The sequence below is a fragment of the Protopterus annectens genome, chromosome 4.part0 (genome assembly GCF_019279795.1).
Source record: "Protopterus annectens isolate FY-2018-M chromosome 4.part0, PAN1.0, whole genome shotgun sequence".
Lineage (NCBI taxonomy): Eukaryota > Metazoa > Chordata > Ceratodontiformes > Protopteridae > Protopterus > Protopterus annectens.
In genome coordinates, this window is record NC_056733.1 from 994,688,557 (window position 1) to 994,707,722 (window position 19,166).

The window sequence follows — 19,166 nt, forward strand, 5'->3', positions numbered from 1 at the left end:
CTCCTTGATGACATATTCTGTAATATCCTGAATCATTTTGGAGGGTACCCTTTCTCTGCAAATAATTGCCCTATAAATGCCATTTCCTTTAATAAATACCTCTTATCAGTTGTCATACGGGCAGCACGTATACATTGCCCCTTAAGGATACCCCTTTTGCTGTTATATGTATGTGCACTACTAAAATGAAGGTATCCATTACTAAAGGTATCCTTCCTGTGAATACGTGACTGGAATGCTTCCCCATCACTATAAACAAAGACATCCAAGTAGCTGATACCAAAGGGATCAAACTGGTGGGTGAACTTGAGGTACTCAGTAGTATTGTTAATATATCTCATAAAGCATTTTAAATCTGATTCACCCCCCTCCCACAACATAAAAATGTCGTCCAGGTATCGCACATATTTCTTAACTTTGGACATCCATTCCGTTTTAAAGATATATTCCGTTTCCCAATCTAATAACACCAGATTGGCATAGATGGGAGCACAGGAGGTACCCATGGCAACCCCAGTTTTTTGTTTGTAGTGTTCTCCCTCAAAGTAGATATAATTATGATCCAGGACAATATCCATGAATTCCATCAATAAAGAAATTTCATCATGCCCTAAACCACTTCCTCTAATTATACTATTGTGAAACCTAGCTAATCCATCATCCTTTGGTATGCAAGAGAAGCGGGTGAACTAAAAAAGAAAAGCACATTCACCCCACCAATGTGCATGACTTTAACATCTTTTGAAAATGTGGTTAATTCGCAGTTTTATGCCTTGTATAATAGATATAAATACTCAAGCGGGGACAAAAATAATAAAAACAAGATTTTTGACATAGTCAAAAGCCTATGTGAGAAAAATATTAGAATTATGTCCGCTGACAAGGGTGGAGGCATTGTGTTTTATGACAATGATAAATATATTAATAAAATTTTTGAATTGTTGAACAACTCAACACAATACACCCCATCTTCTTTAAATGAGGTTAATATTGCTCATGCATGTATAGATTCATATTTGGAAGAATTTATAATTGAGAATAGAATAAGTGAGGAAATGTATAGATTTTTGAAGGTTGAATACCCTATATTAGCAACTATCAATGGTATTCCTAAAGTGCATAAAAATGTCAATGACCCTCCATTTCGCCCAATAATCTCTGGTAGTGCCAGCAAAGCTTTCCCTTTTGGCCAGGTGATCCATCATAAGTTGAAACACATGTATAAAACAGTGAATCATATTATGAAGGATTCATGGGAATTTTGGGGTATTTTTAAGCCAGAAATATGGACAAACAATCTTATATATGTTACCATTGACATCCAGGATCTCTTCTCTTGCATACCAAAGGATGATGGATTAGCTAGGTTTCACAATAGTATAATTAGAGGAAGTGGTTTAGGGCATGATGAAATTTCTTTATTGATGGAATTCATGGATATTGTCCTGGATCATAATTATATCTACTTTGAGGGAGAACACTACAAACAAAAAACTGGGGTTGCCATGGGTACCTCCTGTGCTCCCATCTATGCCAATCTGGTGTTTTTAGATTGGGAAACGGAATATATCTTTAAAACGGAATGGATGTCCAAAGTTAAGAAATATGTGCGATACCTGGACGACATTTTTATGTTGTGGGAGGGGGGTGAATCAGATCTAAAATGCTTTATGAGATATATTAACAATACTACTGAGTACCTCAAGTTCACCCACCAGTATGATCCCTTTGGTATCAGCTACTTGGATGTCTTTGTTTATAGTGATGGGGAAGCATTCCAGTCACGTATTCACAGGAAGGATACCTTTAGTAATGGATACCTTCATTTTAGTAGTGCACATACATATAACAGCAAAAGGGGTATCCTTAAGGGGCAATGTATACGCATGCCCGTATGACAACTGATAAGAGGTATTTATTAAAGGAAATGGCATTTATAGGGCAATTATTTGCAGAGAAAGGGTACCCTCCAAAAATGATTCAGGATATTACAGAATATGTCATCAAGGAGTGGGGACACAAATATAAACCCCTACTTGGGGAGGGTATTGTGAACAACCTAAATAATAGTAATAATATTGGTAGAAGGGGAGGTACAAATAATGAATATTCTAAGGCTTGTATTATCAAGTATGGCAGACATACTAGGGAGGTTAAGAATATTATTTCAAATAATTGGAATATATTGACTAGTGATCTGTCAATTAAGGACAAAGTAACTATGGAACCGCATTTCGTTTATAAAACAGGAAACAACTTAAAAAGGATTATAGAAATTAAGTCTAATTATGAGCAGTCCAGTAAAATTAAAAGAACGGGTACCAAAAAATGTGGTCAGTGTAATTTTTGTAAATACATTTTGGATACACCTAATGTAGTTCTGGTGAACAAATTAAAAAGCAAAATATGGTTCTGCAATGGAAACTGTCTGAGTAAACATTTAGTGTATCTGGCTATTTGCCAGACATGTAAAAGTTTCTATGTGGGCAAAACCGATCGCTTTTCAAAAAATAGGATATATGACCACACTTATTGTATGAGGAAACTGGACATTAATAATGCTCTATCTAGACATTTAATTAATAATCCTCAGTGTAAGATGTTTAAATTTGCTATTCTTGACATTATTTATCCCAACCCACGTGGGGGTAATATTAAGGCTGTAGTAGGTGAAAGGGAGATCAGATGGCAAATTATGCTAGATTCGGCCACCCCACCTGGCCTTAATGAGGCGATTCCAACTAAACCATTAGTTAGGGTTTAGAATTTTTAATTTGTCCCTAACGGTATGTGTAATAATAAAAAATACATATATATTCACATATATATTTAGTCATACATTTTACACATAATTTGGATGTTGTGTTCTAATATGTACTTGTTTTTATAATACTTATTAGTGTTTATGAAATGAACTGGACTTAACAAAGATATACCTGGGGAAGAAGATGTAAGAAATCAACATTAATTTTATTCCAGAATGACTTCTTTCATTAAATGGAATGTGTAGCTTTTAAATGTTTAGGTTAAGTAATTTTAAATATGGTTTTAAATGTATTTTGCAAGTTATGGACAGTTATACATTGTTATCAGATATGTAAGCAATGTTATTATTGGGAATAGCTTGCTATGTGTTGAATGGAATGTTTAAATGTTCAACTTTGTTATATAGGAATGTGTCTTTTTAAAACCTTAATTGTTTGATTGATTAAAAAGGCGGGTTTTAGTGGGGGCATATGTATATAAGTGATGCATTTTAAATTTTCGTTGTTCTGATGAAGGCAGTTATTTTTACTGCAGAAAGCGCTTAACCTGTATTTTGGATATATTAAATTCTGTTTCCAGCTTCCAGTATTGTCTCCGGTCTCCTGGTGTGTTTTTGCCTTTCCTGGCTTTTGTGTAGTAGTTTGGTGGACACTGGGACATTTTTACTTACTTAATCGAATACAATATTGTCGACACGACAATGTCAAAAGCAAAGAACATTGTGCAGGTAAACAGAAATCTCTGTAAGGGGGAGATTTCCATTTACCTCAATGTAGTGCGGTCTCGGGGAGTTGGTATTTTTAAGTAGGGGGTATGTGGTGGGTGCAGGGGGACTTGCCTCCCTGCCTATGCTAGTTAGTTTTTTTTAATTGATTTTTTTTACGTTATTCGATATTTTACTACTTCGATCAATAAAGTTCGACATTTATTGATTCAATGTAGCAAACTTTCGATAACATGATATAGACGCATAATATCAACAAACTTTATAATAAAAGGGAAATAATTTTGACAAAAGTAAGAAGGGTAATTTCCAGAATGTTAGAGCCCTTATTACTGAAATAAATAAACAACTCAGGAGAGTAATACAATCCACCAAAGTCAAGTCTGAGGCTAAAATAGTTACCCAAGCAAAGACAATCACAAGGCATTTTTAGATATGTTCGTAATCTCAAAAGTACAATGCAACAATACTCTGAGCTGATTATGAATGATGTTACCTACACTGAGGCTGAAAATATAACGAGACCACTAGCCAATAAATATAGCTCTTAGTTTACCTCTCTCTCCCCTCCATCTGTCCATCAAGATGTACCTGAAACTAGCTCATCTCCAGCTATCACACACGACCAAGTCCTAAAAGTGGTATCAAAGGCTAACGATACTGCATCAATGGGTCCTGACAATATCCTTGGATGTGTTTTAAAAAAGCATGAAGCAAGATTTAGTCACTTCCCAAACAATACCGTTCAGTCTTAGCCACACCCCTAGCAACACTGTTCAGTCTCAGCCACACCCCTAACTGTTCCATGTCAGCCACACCCCCTAACAACACTGTTCAGTCTCAGCCACACTCCTAACAACACTGTTCATTATAAGCCACACCCCTAACAACACTGTTCAGTTTCAGCCACACCCCTAACAACACTGTTCAGTCTCAGCCTCCATACAAGTTTTGTACCAAGAAAATGCAGAATAGCTACAGTCATTCCCCTGCATGAGGGAGGACCTTCCACAGATCCAGGCAACTATAGACCCATAAGTCTGACCAGCCTCATATGCAAAGCCATGAAAAGATTTATCATGGAATTAATCAAACAGGAAATAGGGAAACTCCAAACACTGTACCTGTGTCTGTTTGGATTCATCAAGGGCAGATGATGCTTAGTCAACCTGGTGGATTTTTTTTTTGTAAAGATCTGCTTAAAATAAATGCTAAAAAAAACTGTGAATAAACCCCTGTGTCACTCCCTGGATTGCCAATTGGCTCAGAGATATGATGCAAGAAATCAAAGTAGTGGATGTTACCTCTACAGAGACCAGTCACTAGTGAAGTCCCTCAGAATTCCGTGCTGAGACCCCTGTTGTTTGGCATCTAGTTTTATGAGGTAAAACCCAATGCCAAAGGGCTCTGTCTGACTATGTTTACAGATGAATGAAAGGTACAAGCAGTCACCAAATCCCAAAATGACTTAGCCAACATATAGGAAGGTTTGTCCCAAATATATAACTAGTGCCAAAATTATGGATTGAAACTAAATGCCAAAAATGCATTATCAAATCCTTTGAGAAGTTGTGCACCCCAGGAATTACCACATTGGCAACATGCCCCTAAGAGGTGACCCAATTGTTTGGGATTTAGGAACTTATGTGGACACTAACCTAACCTTTTACCAACATGTCCATTATTGTAAGAAAGCCCTTCTATACTGGAAAGCTTATAAATGAAGGGACTGTATGTATACTAAGAGATGCCATTGTCCTTATAAAAAAGGGACTGTATCTATATCTAGAGATGCCATTGTCCTTATAAACAAAGGGACTGTATCACTATCTAGAGATGCCATTGTCCTTATAAACAAAAGGACTGTATCTATATTTAGAGATGCCATTGTCCTTATAAACAAAGGGACTGTATCAATATCTAGAGATGCCATTGTCCTTATAAACAAAGGGACTGTATCTATAGCTAGAGATGCCATTGTCCTTATAAACAAAGGGACTGTGTCTATATCTAGAGATGCCATTGTCCTTATAAATAAAGGGGCTGTATCTATATCTAGAGATGCCATTGTCCTTATAAACAAAGGGACTGCATCTATATCTAGAGATGCCATTGTCCTTATAAACAAAGGAACTGTTTCTATATCTAGAGATGCCATCGTTCTTATAAACAAAGGAACTGTATCTATATCTAGGGATGCCATCATCCTTATAAATAAAGGGACTGTATCTATATCTAGAGATGCCATTGTCCTTATAAACAAAGGGACTGTATCTATATCTAGAGATGCCATCGTCCTTATGAACAAAGGGACTATATCTATATCTAGAGATGCCATCGTCCTTATAAACAAAGGGACTGTATCAATATCTAGAGATGCAATTGTCCTTATAAACAAAAGGACTGTATCTATATCTAGAGATGCCATTGTCCTTATAAATAAAGGGACTGTATCTATATCTAGAGACGCCATTGTCCTTCTAAACAAAGGGACTGTATCTATATCTAGGGATGCCATCATCCTTATAAACAAAGAGACTGTATCTATATCTAGAGATGCTATTGTCCTTATAAACAAAGGGACTGTATCAATATCTAGAGATGCCATTGTCCTTATAAACAAAGGGACTGTATCTATATCTAGAGATGCTATCGTCCTTATAAACAAAGGGACTGTATTAATATCTAGAGATGCCATTGCCCTTATGAACAAAGGGACTGTATCTATATCTGGAGTTGCCATTTCCCTTATAAACAAAGGGACTGTATCTATATCTGGAGATGCCATTGCTCTTATAATCAAAGGGACTGTATATCTAGGAATGCCATTGTCCTTATAAACAAAGGGACTGTATCTATATCTAGAGATGCCATTGTCCTTATAAACAAAGGGACTGTATCTATATCTAGAGATGCCATTGTCCTTATAAACAAAGGGACTGTATCTATATCTAGGGATGCCATTGTCCTCATTTAGTCAGCCCTCATTAAGCTAGTCATTGAACAGAATGTTCAGACACATGCAACAAATCGAACTACTACAGAGATACAGCACTAAAAAGATACAAGGCCTAAACATCATGGGCTACATGGACTGACTCAAAGCCCAGTCACTATAGTCAGTATCCTACAGACTGCTAAGAAGTGACCTGCGTCTGGCATACAAGGCAACCTCTAACCCATTACTGATGGGTTTACTGCACATCGACAAGTCAAATGTATCAGAAATACTCAGTCTAGTGATCTAAACATTTTCTCTAACATCCACACAATGGTTTGGAGGGACAGACATATCTTGCATAGGATACAGCTGCTGTGGAACAGATTTTCCATGCACACTAAACAAAGCTCATCCCTGTCCATGCTCAAACACAACTTGGATCTATGGATGGGAAGTAGTAGCTGTACTGCAGGACTGCTCCCTGTACCACTAATGGACATGGGCTTCTCCTAAATGCTTTGGCCATGCGTGGGTCCCTTCAAGTTATTTATAGAATGATTCCAGTTATTCTCATTAGGAGTAATACATAATTATCAGTGATGGGATGGGTAAGGCCAATCTATAACCAAATAGGACAGGTTAATCTGAGCACAAAAAGGTACATTTTCTAGACTTAGAATGGCCCAGAAGAGCAGCTAGCCTAGTACTTAAAAATGAACCTATAAAATATCAGTACCCACGTACAAACTCTTAGAGCCTGTTCAATTCCACCACCCACATTACTTTCCATAAATAATTTCCTCACACTTCAACTCCATATAATTAATTAATGCATACAATCTAGTCCCACACCATTTCCTTCTTTATTTGAGTTCTTCCTAACATCTAGGTCATGCCTAGGACAACAGTAAAAGCCTGTTTTCTCTCACATGCATTCTGGTACAGTTGTCATTCCCTGCAATATCTCCTATCTCACCCTCGCCCTACTGCTGTTCTGATAAGGTCTCATGTCACTGTAGTAGCAGGAGCAAACTCCTCCAGATTTGACAGCCCAGCTGCAGGACATTCTTTACTGTTCTCTTTAGCGTAGCTAATCTTACAGCTTGCTCTCGGTTCTTGCTGGAAACAAGGCCTTCTTTTGTAACTCAGCTCTGTTTCTCCTTCTACTCCCACAGCCAACAAAAGCAGCTATAAAATATATATTTTCTCCCAAAGTCTGTACAGTAAAACAACTGAAAACCTCTCCAACTCCACAAACCTTAGTGTTTCTACTACCTACCTGTAAATAAATAACTCTGTAGCAATGAAACACATATTAAAACTCATCTTAAACATCATTGCTTAGTTATATAAAAAGCCCTTTGAAATAATTTTCCAAACAAGAATGACAATGAAAACCCCAGTCTGTCTGCACTTACTCTTATGTCTGTCAAACTTATCTTCACTTCACTCTCCACAAACCTTGTCTAAAACCCCAAAAAACTCTTTTCATTAACCTCAGCCATCTCAGATAATAATCATAGCCGTTAACCTTCAATTATGTGACTTTTCAAAAGCATCCAGGTCACTATCCTCCCCCAAATGCTAGTTTTACCTTCCCACACAAACAGAAAGCCAAACCCACTTCTCATCCAATACCCATTCTTAATTATTGCAGATCTACAAATAGGCTCACTCCACTATTAAATATCTCCCTAATGCATAATTCTTTCATCTCAAATCTAGTCCTATCCCAAAACTTATAACCCCCACATACTGTACTTCCCACACAAAAGGCATTAATCAGTTCCTCAAAAAAGTACATTTAAACAATGGTAGCATGTTAAATAAACTTTAACAACTCCATTCTCTCTTAACCTCCAAGTCACCAGATATTCTAGCAATCTTTGAATCATGGATCAGAGCAGGTACCCCAGATCTAAATATGCGCGTCTCTGGATATAAATACCTCTTCAGTGCTACACTATGAAACAGAATTGCAGGAAGGGAAATACTCCTCTGTGAATTAAGGAAACCCACAAAGTTACTCTAAAATAATAAAGCACCCTACAAAATAATTGTTACACTAAATGGGTAGCAATCAGTTTACCTTACTCCAAGTGTCACAACCTTAACCTAGTAATAGCCTGCCTCTCACCTGCAGCAAACTGGACCAAAATGCATAACTGTTCCATGATATTCAGCTACTCTCAAAATAAGTAACAAACATTTTAATTCTTTGAGATTTCAATCTGAATCTCCTAAGCCCCAGCCATTGAGAAATCCAAAGTTACTTCAAAAACAAAGGGCTAATTCAATTAGTTAAAGAACTCACAAGTACACATTTTAATATAGTTATCCATTAACTCTTTGACCTAGTAATTACCAATAACCCCTATGCTATCTCATATTTTAACATTCTTCCATTCCTCATGTCATCAATTACCCCTGCCCAATAACCTTTTCACTAAATTTAAGAAACAAAAATCTAACCCCCAATACTTGTTTCCTTCTAGCCAAGAGTAGAAGAAAAAGGAAAAAAGAAAATAATTCCTGATAAAACAAGTCTGCCAGGTAATGAGCTCAGGTAATGAACTCTCCTAAGCCAGGTAATGAGCTCAGGTAATGAACTCTCCTAAACCAGGTAATGAGCTCAGGTAATGAACTCACCTAAGCCAGGTAATGAGCTCAGGTAATGAACTCACCTAAGCCAGGTAATGAGCTCAGGTAATGAACTCTCATAAACCAGGTAATGAGCTCAGATAATGAACTCGCCTAAACTAGGTAATGAGTTTAGGTAATGAAATCACCTAAACCAGGTAATGAGCTCAGGTAATGAACTTGCCTAAGCCAGGTAATGAGCTCAGGTAATGAACTCGCCTAAACCAGGTAATGAGCTCAGGTAATGAACTTGCCTAAGCCAGGTAATGAGCTTGCCTTAGCCAGGTAATGAGCTCAGATAATGAACTCGCCTAAACCAGGTCATGAGCTCAGGTAATGAACTTGCCTAAACAAGGTAATGAGCTCAGGTAATAAACTCTCCTAAGCCAGGTAATGAGCTCAGGTAATGAACTCTTCTAAACCAGGTAATGAGCTTAAGTAATGAACTTGCCTAAGCCAGGTAATGAGCTCAGGTAATGAACTCACCTAAGCCAGGTAATGAGCTCAGGTAATGAACTCTCCTAAACCAGGTAATGAGCTCAGGTAATGAACTCACCTAAGCCAGGTAATGAGCTCAGGTAATGAACTCTTCTAAACCAGGTAATGAGCTTAGGTAATGAACTTGCCTAAGCCAGGTAATGAGCTCAGATAATGAACTCGCCTAAGCCAGATAATGAGCTCAGGTAATGAACTCGCCTAAGCCAGGTAATGAGCTCAGGTAATGAAGTCTACTAAGCCAGGTAATGATCTCAGGTAATGAACTTGCCTAAACCAGGTAATGAGCTCAGGTAATGAACTTGCCTAAACCAGGTAATGAGCTCAGGTAATGAACTTGCCTAAACCAGATAATGAGTTCAGGTAATGAACTTGCCTAAGCCAGGTAATGAGCTCAGGTAATGAACTCTCCTAAACCAGGTAATGAGCTCAGGTAATGAACTCTCATAAACCAGGTAATGAGCTTAGATAATGAACTCGCCTAAACTAGGTAATGAGTTCAGGTAATGAAATCACCTAAACCAGGTAATGAGCTCAGGTAATGAACTTGCCTAAGCCAGGTAATGAGCTCAGGTAATGAACTCACCTAAGCCAGCTAATGAGCTCAGGTAATAAACTCTTCTAAACCAGGTAATGAGCTTAGGTAATGAACTTGCCTAAGCCAGGTAATGAGCTCAGATAATGAACTCGCCTAAGCCAGGTAATGAGCTCAGGTAATGAACTCGCCTAAGCCAGGTAATGAGCTCAGGTAATGAACTCTCCTAAGCCAGGTAATGAGCTCAGGTAATGAGCTTGCCTAAACCAGGTAATGAGCTCAGGTAATGAACTTGCTTAAACTAGGTAATGAGCTCAGGTAATGAACTCGCCTAAACCAGGTAATGAGTTCAGGTAATGAACTTGCCTAAGCCAGGTAATGAGCTCAGGTAATGAACTCTCCTAAACCAGGTAATGAGCTCAGGTAATGAACTCTCCTAAACCAGGTAATGAGCTCAGGTAATGAACTCACCTAAGCCAGGTAATGAGCTCAGGTAATGAGCTCACCTAAGCCAGGTAATGAGCTCAGGTAATGAACTCTCATAAACCAGGTAATGAGCTCAGATAATGAACTCGCCTAAACTAGGTAATGAGTTTAGGTAATGAAATCACCTAAACCAGGTAATGAGCTCAGGTAATGAACTTGCCTAAGCCATGTAATGAGCTCAGGTAATGAACTCGCCTAAACCAGGTAATGAGCTCAGGTAATGAACTTGCCTAAGCCAGGTAATGAGCTTGCCTTAGCCAGGTAATGAGCTCAGATAATGAACTCGCCTAAACCAGGTCATGAGCTCAGGTAATGAACTTGCCTAAACAAGGTAATGAGCTCAGGTAATAAACTCTCCTAAGCCAGGTAATGAGCTCAGGTAATGAACTCGCCTAAACCAGGTAATGAACTCTGGTAATGAAATCACCTAAACCAGGTAATGAGCTCAGGTAATGAACTTGCCTAAGCCAGGTAATGAGCTCTCAGGTAATGAACTCGCCTAAACCAGGTAATGAGCTCAGGTAATGAACTTGCCTAAGCCAGGTAATGAGCTCAGGTAAGGAACTCGCCTTAGCCAGGTAATGAGCTCAGATAATGAACTCGCCTAAACCAGGTCATGAGCTCAGGTAATGAACTCGCCTAAACCAGGTAATGAGCTCAGGTAATGAACTCTCCTAAGACATGTAATGAGCTCAGGTAATGAACTCTCCTAAACCAGCTAGGCTCACATAGTTTCCCTATAAGACTCATTTGAAGTTGCCATTATAATTTCAAACTATTTAACCTCATTACAAAGCAAATGCGTAACTAAAATAGCCAAACTGAAGGTTACCCAATGTCTATACTTGGAAAATATATAAAAACACTATACAAAATAAGAGACAAAGCCTGGGTTCAGCAGAAAAATGCATCCTATATAGAAAACCATGGGATCATTTTTCAACTCAGAATTTTACCAAAAATATACTACTCTAACTTCCTACAATAATCTCAAACCAAAACATAAAATAACCAAAAGGTTAAACAATATATATATTATTTCAGCTACAGCCTGGTAGTTAGTGTACAGGTTTAAGGCTGTGATCTGTAGCTTCTTTGGTACAGTGTTTAAATCCCCTACCCTTCATTTACTTACTGTGTAATCCTGAGCTATTAACTTAAGATGACATTACTCCTGGGTCACCCCTTAAAAGAGATTTACTGGTTAACAAATGGGTATCATTGTTAAATAACATGACCATCTCTTCATTCAGATCTGCTAAATCAGGCAGAATAACGACTATAACTGGGGCTTTTCTTCTGCTTCTATTCCTTCATGAATCCTCCTCTCTCCTCCACTTCCTCAGATGCCCCAACCTCTACAAATACTGAAAGCCGTGAACACACACAAGACGATATTGAAGCTGCTCTTGACCTAATATTAGACATACACCATTTCTACTTCAACTCTATATCTACTAAACATATAGAAAAACGCCATACCATCTTACACTTGTTCTCCATTACAATCTGTTTTTCACTGAAAAATAGCCAAAACACCTCACACAAATGACTTCAGACCTATTTCCATATTGCCTACTCTAAGTAAAATATTTCAGGAACTAGCATGTTTTCATTTATCAACCTACATCCATTCCTACCAACTGCTTTTTTAGCATCAGCATAATTTCTAATGTATTAGAGGCATCACGGCTGCCTGTTACACCATCATTTATTATATACCTCAGAAAATGGGCAAAAGCCTTTTTAAAGGGAGTGCTCGGAGCGCTCTAACCTGAACAAAAAGAGATATGTTCTTCTTCACCACAAAAAATATGTCCAGTTACCAGTGATGCAAAAATTTATTTTAAAATACTATTTGCAGCAACTTTTGTCAGCATGAAATATAGATAAATTCTCTAGCGCCTCGGCAAACTTGCCTTTAACAGAGTAAGAAATTTCTAATTCATACATACTCACTTTTATACACAGATACAATACACCCGCACAATCAATCAAACAATCAATTAATACATAAAGGGACAATATCCACAATTTCTACACTATGCATAAAATATTAACTAAAACAACTACAATAATTTAATTACAATAAACTTTTCCATGAACAATCATAATTTAACCCAATAGGGTTTAATGTATTATATTTTAATTTCAAACATGTTTTTTTTTGTAATATACACTTAATTTGTTGTTCACTCAAATACTCCCTTCTCATTACACTTTCTAAAACAGTTACTACCAATCCCTCAGGGTTACCATTATGATATTTATTATAGTGCAGTGCTATGAGACTTGTTTGTTTATTAGTTTTAATATCTCTAACATGCTCTTTAATTCTACAAGCAAATGTTCTCTTTGTTTCCCCTAGATAAAATTTATTACAAAGACATTTCATGCCATACACAACTCCCACTGTTTTACAATTAAATGTTCCATTCGTAAAGAATGGAACACCATTAATTTTATCAAAATCTTTGACTGCATATTTGCAAATACTACATTTACCACAAGCCACAGTCCCCAATTGTTCTACTGACTTAACCATTTGTATTTTTGGCATACTAAATCTACTGTGAACTATAAAATCTTTAATACTCCTGCCCCTTCTATAAGAGAAACTCAATTTTTTATTTCTCAAAAAATCCACTTCTCTTTTTACTACATCCCAACTGTATTTTCCTTGTTCCACAATTTTTTTAGATAGTACTGAATAAGTAGAAACAAAATAAATACGGTCACTCTCCTTCCTTCCACTCTTACTTCCACCATATTTTACATTTTTCTTAACTTTATTCAGACTAACTCTTAAATTCTCCGTATTATATCCTCTACAACTAAATTTATTAAAACTTTCCCTAAATTCATGTTCCCTTCTTATTGGATTATTACATAACCTTTTAATTCTATTAAATTCTGTAAATAGTATAGCTTTTAAACTATGAGGTGGATGGAAACTTTCACCATGTAAAATAGATCCTATATCTTTAAATTTTCTATATATGCATGTATTAATATATTCTGCCACTTGTCCTTTCAATAAAACATCCAAATAATGCACTTCACACCCTATTTGTAAACCATCAGACCTACTACCCATGTTGTTAACTTGAATTTGTTCTAAGAACAATGGAACTTGTTCTCGCCCTCCTTTACATACAAATATTAAATCGTCAATAAAACAAAAATACCTACACATATATTTTTTAAAGAATTGATTTGTGTATATACACATATTTTCAAAATATCCCATAAATATGTTGGTGTAGCTAGGGGCAAAAGCTGCCCCCATCTCTGTGCCTTGCTTTTGCCTGTATAAATTACCATTAAATTCAAACATATTATTTTTTAAACACATACTAATCAAATCTACTATAAACTCCACTACTGGACTCTAACTCATATAATATTTGATTGCACGTATTCCATCTTCATGTTTAATGTTAGTATATAAACTAACAACGTCAATAACAAAAAATACATACTATCTTCCCATTTTATACATTTCATTTTCTCTAATAAATCAGAAACATCTTTGATGTAAGATTGTAGTTTAAGAACCGTAGGTAACAAAAAATCATGTAAAAAACATGAAATATTTTGCAAAAAACCACCACTTGCTGACACTATGGGGCATCCAGGTGGATTATCCATACTTTTATGTATTTTCAGTATACAATAAAAGCATGGCATTCTGGGATTCTTAATACTAAATTTTTCTTTCACATCCTTATTTGAAAAATAATGCAACCTATATCCTTTATTTATCATTTCTTTGTACTCAGTTTGTGCTTTCTCATATTCTAAAATATCAATTCTTTCATAAACCTTCTCTTCATTCAGGTGTGTATAACACATATTTAAATATTTAACATAATCCAAAATAACCAATTCACCTCCCTTGTCCGAAGGTTTAAATATTAATTCAGTTTTTTTACTTAAATTCATTAAACATTTCCATTCTTCTTTTGAGAGATTATATTGCACTTCATTTTTTCTCACAGAAAAATTATAAAATTCCCTATCCACATTATGTATAAGTGACTTATTAAAATACTTGATATTTTCATTCTTCTGTGGTGGCATAAAATCACTTTTTACTTTAATACCACTAGTGTCCAATTCATAATATGCATTTACACATTCATCTGAACAGCACGAATAAAAACTGTCATTTACAGTTTCACTTAAACTATTTCCATCTTCATTACCACTTTGTTCATGCAATATATTAACCATTTCATTATTTTAAAAAAATCCAATAAGTGTAATTTACGAGTGAAACAAAAAACATCAGTTTTCAGATCATGTAGTCTTGGTAAAACTGTGGGTATAAATTTTAACCCTTTGTCAAGTACATTTACTTCACAATCTGATAAAACACTACCAGATAAATTAACTATATACTTACAATCAGTTCATGGCTCGATATTAACAATTGCACTAGTCCCATTTGCCCTTTTTAAATGTCCGTTGGTTATTATAACCCTCTCTATATTGTCCCTGTCCATTCCAACTCCGTTTTCGAGTTGTTGATGCCTCTCGAAAAGTATTCATCCCATTACCATTACCAGGTTTTGGAAGCATGGGGAACTCCTCTGTATCTGTCTCTCCTTCCGTATGTGAGAGCCCGCTTTCACCTGAAGTGAATCCTTGACCCTCCTTCCTTCCGTTACTTTTCTTACGTTCAAACTGAACTTGCTGACGTTTAGCCCTCAGATTTGTTATCACTAGGAATGCTCGCTTATTTTCGTAATCACGTAGATCCCTATACAATTTATTCTTCTTGCGCTCAATTATCTCTTGTTCATACAATACTAGCTGTTCATTAGTCTTAATCAGAAATTGCTGTAATTCATCATGAGTAACTTTATGAGAAATGTCTTTACATACATTTTTAATTTCTACCCTTAGTTTATGTTTTTTGAGTATGTCTCTTTCCACTAATATACGCACCCATTCTAAACTGCAACTATGGGCAGCTGCGACCCATCTATCATGAAATTGTTTATCTTCCACCAAAGACAGGTCAAATGGAGTGGAAGGGTTTTTAACAGCTCTTTACCCCCAAGGGGTTATATCCAACTCCTCATACCTTTGTAAACTCTGCAAATTTAGAAATACAGACGTTTCTTTGAATAGCAATTTTTCAATATTAGCATACAAGTCTCTGATTTCTGGTGTTACTGAAAGTTCGTTTTTTTACCTACTTTCGAAAAAGGATTTTGTTGCCATAATTTTCTATCTTGTTGCCATTTGTTATACACTGTTGAAACACCCTCCGAACTAGGTGTTTCTTCTCTTCCTTGCAAAACAGATGAAGTAACAGATGAGCTATTCGCTCCATTGGAGACAATTAAAAAACTGTCCATGGATGTCTGTGTACTTTCCATTGCTGTCTCCCAAAATATCCTGGGCAACCCCGAAAATTAATCACTGGCCATTAAATTGTAAAACCACAATAAGGATGCACAAAAGATGTTCTTTTTAACCACAAAAAATATGTCCAGTTACCAGTGATGCAAAAATTTATTGAAAAAAACTATTTGCAGCAACTTTTGTCAGCATGAAATACAGATAAATTCTCTAGCGCCTCGGCAAACTTGCCTTTAACAGAGTAAGAAATTTCTAATTCATACATACTCACTTTTATACAAAGTTACAACACACCCACACAATCAATCAAACAATCAATTAATACATAAAGGGACAATATCCACAAATTCTACACTATGCATAAAATATTAACTAAAACAACTACAATAATTTAATTACAATAAACTCTTCCATGTACAATCATAATTTAACCCAATAGGGTTTAATGTATTATATTTTAAAATCAAACATGTTTCTTTTTTTCGTAATATACACTTAATTTGTTGTTCACTCAAATACTCCCTTCTCATTACACTTTCTAAAACAGTTACTACCAATCCCTCAGGGTTACCATTATGATATTTATTAAAGTGCAGTGCTATGAGACTCATTTGTTTATTATTTTTAATATCTCTAACATGCTCTTTAATTCTACAAGCAAATGTTCTCTTTGTTTCCCCTACATAAAATTTGTTACAAAGACATTTCATGCCATATACAACTCCCACTGTTTTACAATTAAAAATTCCATTCGTTAAGAATGGAACACCATTAATTTTATCAAAATCTTTGACTACATATTTGCAAATACTACATTTACCACAAGCCACCGTCCCCAATTGTTCTACTGAACTTAACCATTTGTATTTTTGGCATACTAAATCTACTGTGAACTATAAAATCTTTAATACTCCTGCCCCTTCTATAAGAGAAAGTCAATTTTTTATTACTCAAAAAATCCACTTCTCTTTTTACTACATCCCAACTGTATTTTACTTGTTCCACAATTTTTTTAGATAATACTGAATAAGTAGAAACAAAATAAATACGGTCACTCTCCTTCCTTCCACTCTTACTTCCACCATATTTTACATTTTTCTTAACTTTATTCAGACTAACTCTTAAATTCTCCGTATTATATCCTCTACAACTAAATTTATTAAAACTTTCCCTAAATTCATGTTCCCTTCTTATTGGATTATTACATAACCTTTTAATTCTATTAAATTCCGTAAATAGTATAGCTTTTAAACTATGAGGTGGATGGAAACTTTCACCATGTAAAATAGATCCTATATCTTTAAATTTTCTATATATGCATGTATTAATATATTCTCCCACTTGTCCTTTCAATAAAACATCCAAATAATGCACTTCACACCCTATTTGTAAACCATCGAACCTACTACCCATGTTGTTAACTTGAATTTGTTCTAAGAACAACGGAACTTGTTCTCGCCCTCCTTTACATACAAATATTAAATCGTCAATAAAACGAAAATACCTACACATATATTTTTTAAAGAATTGATTTGTGTATATACACATATTTTCAAAATATCCCATAAATATGTTGGTGTAGCTAGGGGCAAAAGCTGCCACCATCTCTGTGCCTTGCTTTTGTCTGTATAAATTACCATTAAATTCAAACATATTATTTTTTAAACACATACTAATCAAATCTACTATAAACTCCACTGCTGGACTCTAACTCATATAATATTTGATTGCACGTATTCCATCTTCATGTTTAATGTTAGTATATAAACTAACAACGTCAATAACAAAAATACATACTATCTTCCCATTTTATACATTTCATTTTCTCTAATAAATCAGAAACATCTTTGATGTAAGATTGTAGTTTAAGAACCGTAGGTAACAAAAAATCATGTAAAAACATGAAATATTTTGCAAAAACCACCACTTGCTGACACTATGGGGCATCCAGGTGGGTTATCCATACTTTTATGTATTTTCAGTATACAATAAAAGCATGGCATTCTGGGATTCTTAATACTAAATTTTTCTTTCACATCCTTATTTGAAAAATAATGCAACCTATATCCTTTATTTATCATTTCTTTGTACTCAGTTTGTGCTTTCTCATATTCTAAAATATCAATTCTTTCATAAACTTTCTCTTCATTCAGGTGTGTATAACACATATTTAAATATTTAACATAATCCAAAATAACCAATTCACCTCCCTTGTTCGAAGGTTTAAATATTAATTCAGTTTTTTTACTTAAATTCATTAAACATTTCCATTCTTCTTTTGAGAGATTATATTGCACTTCATTTTTCTCACAGAAAAATTATAAAATTCCCTATCCACATTATGTGTAAGTGACTTATTAAAATACTTGATATTTTCATTCTTCTGTGGTGGCATAAAATCACTTTTTACTTTAATACCACTAGTGTCCAATTCATAATATGCATTTACACATTCATCTGAACAGCACGAATAAAAACTGTCATTTACACTTTCACTTAAACTATTTCCATCTTCATTACCACTTTGTTCATGCAATATATTAACCATTTCATTATTTTTAAAGAAATCCAATAAGTGTAATTTACGAGTGAAACAAAAAACATCAGTTTTCAGAGCATGTAGTCTTGGTAAAACTGTGGGTATAAATTTTAACCCTTTGTCAAGTACATTTACTTCACAATCTGATAAAACACTACCAGATAAATTAACTATATACTTACAATCAGTTCGTGGCTCGATATTAACAATTGCACTAGTCCCATTTGCCCTTTTTAAATGTCCGTTGGTTATTATAACCCTCTCTATATTGTCCCTGTCCATTCCAACTCCGTTTTCGAGTTGTTGATGCCTCTCGAAAAGTATTCATCCCATTACCATTACCAGGTTTTGGAAGCATGGGGAACTCCTCTGTATCTGTCTCTCCTTCCGTATGTGAGAGCCCGCTTTCACCTGAAGTGAATCCTTGACCCTCCTTCCTTTCGTTACTTTTCTTACGTTCAAACTGAACTTGCTGACGTTTAGCCCTCAGATTTGTTATCACTAGGAATGCTCGCTTATTTTCGTAATCACGTAGATCCCTATACAATTTATTCTTCTTGCGCTCAATTATCTCTTGTTCATACAATACTAGCTGTTCATTAGTCTTAATCAGAAATTGCTGTAATTCATCATGAGTAACTTTATGAGAAATGTCTTTACATACATT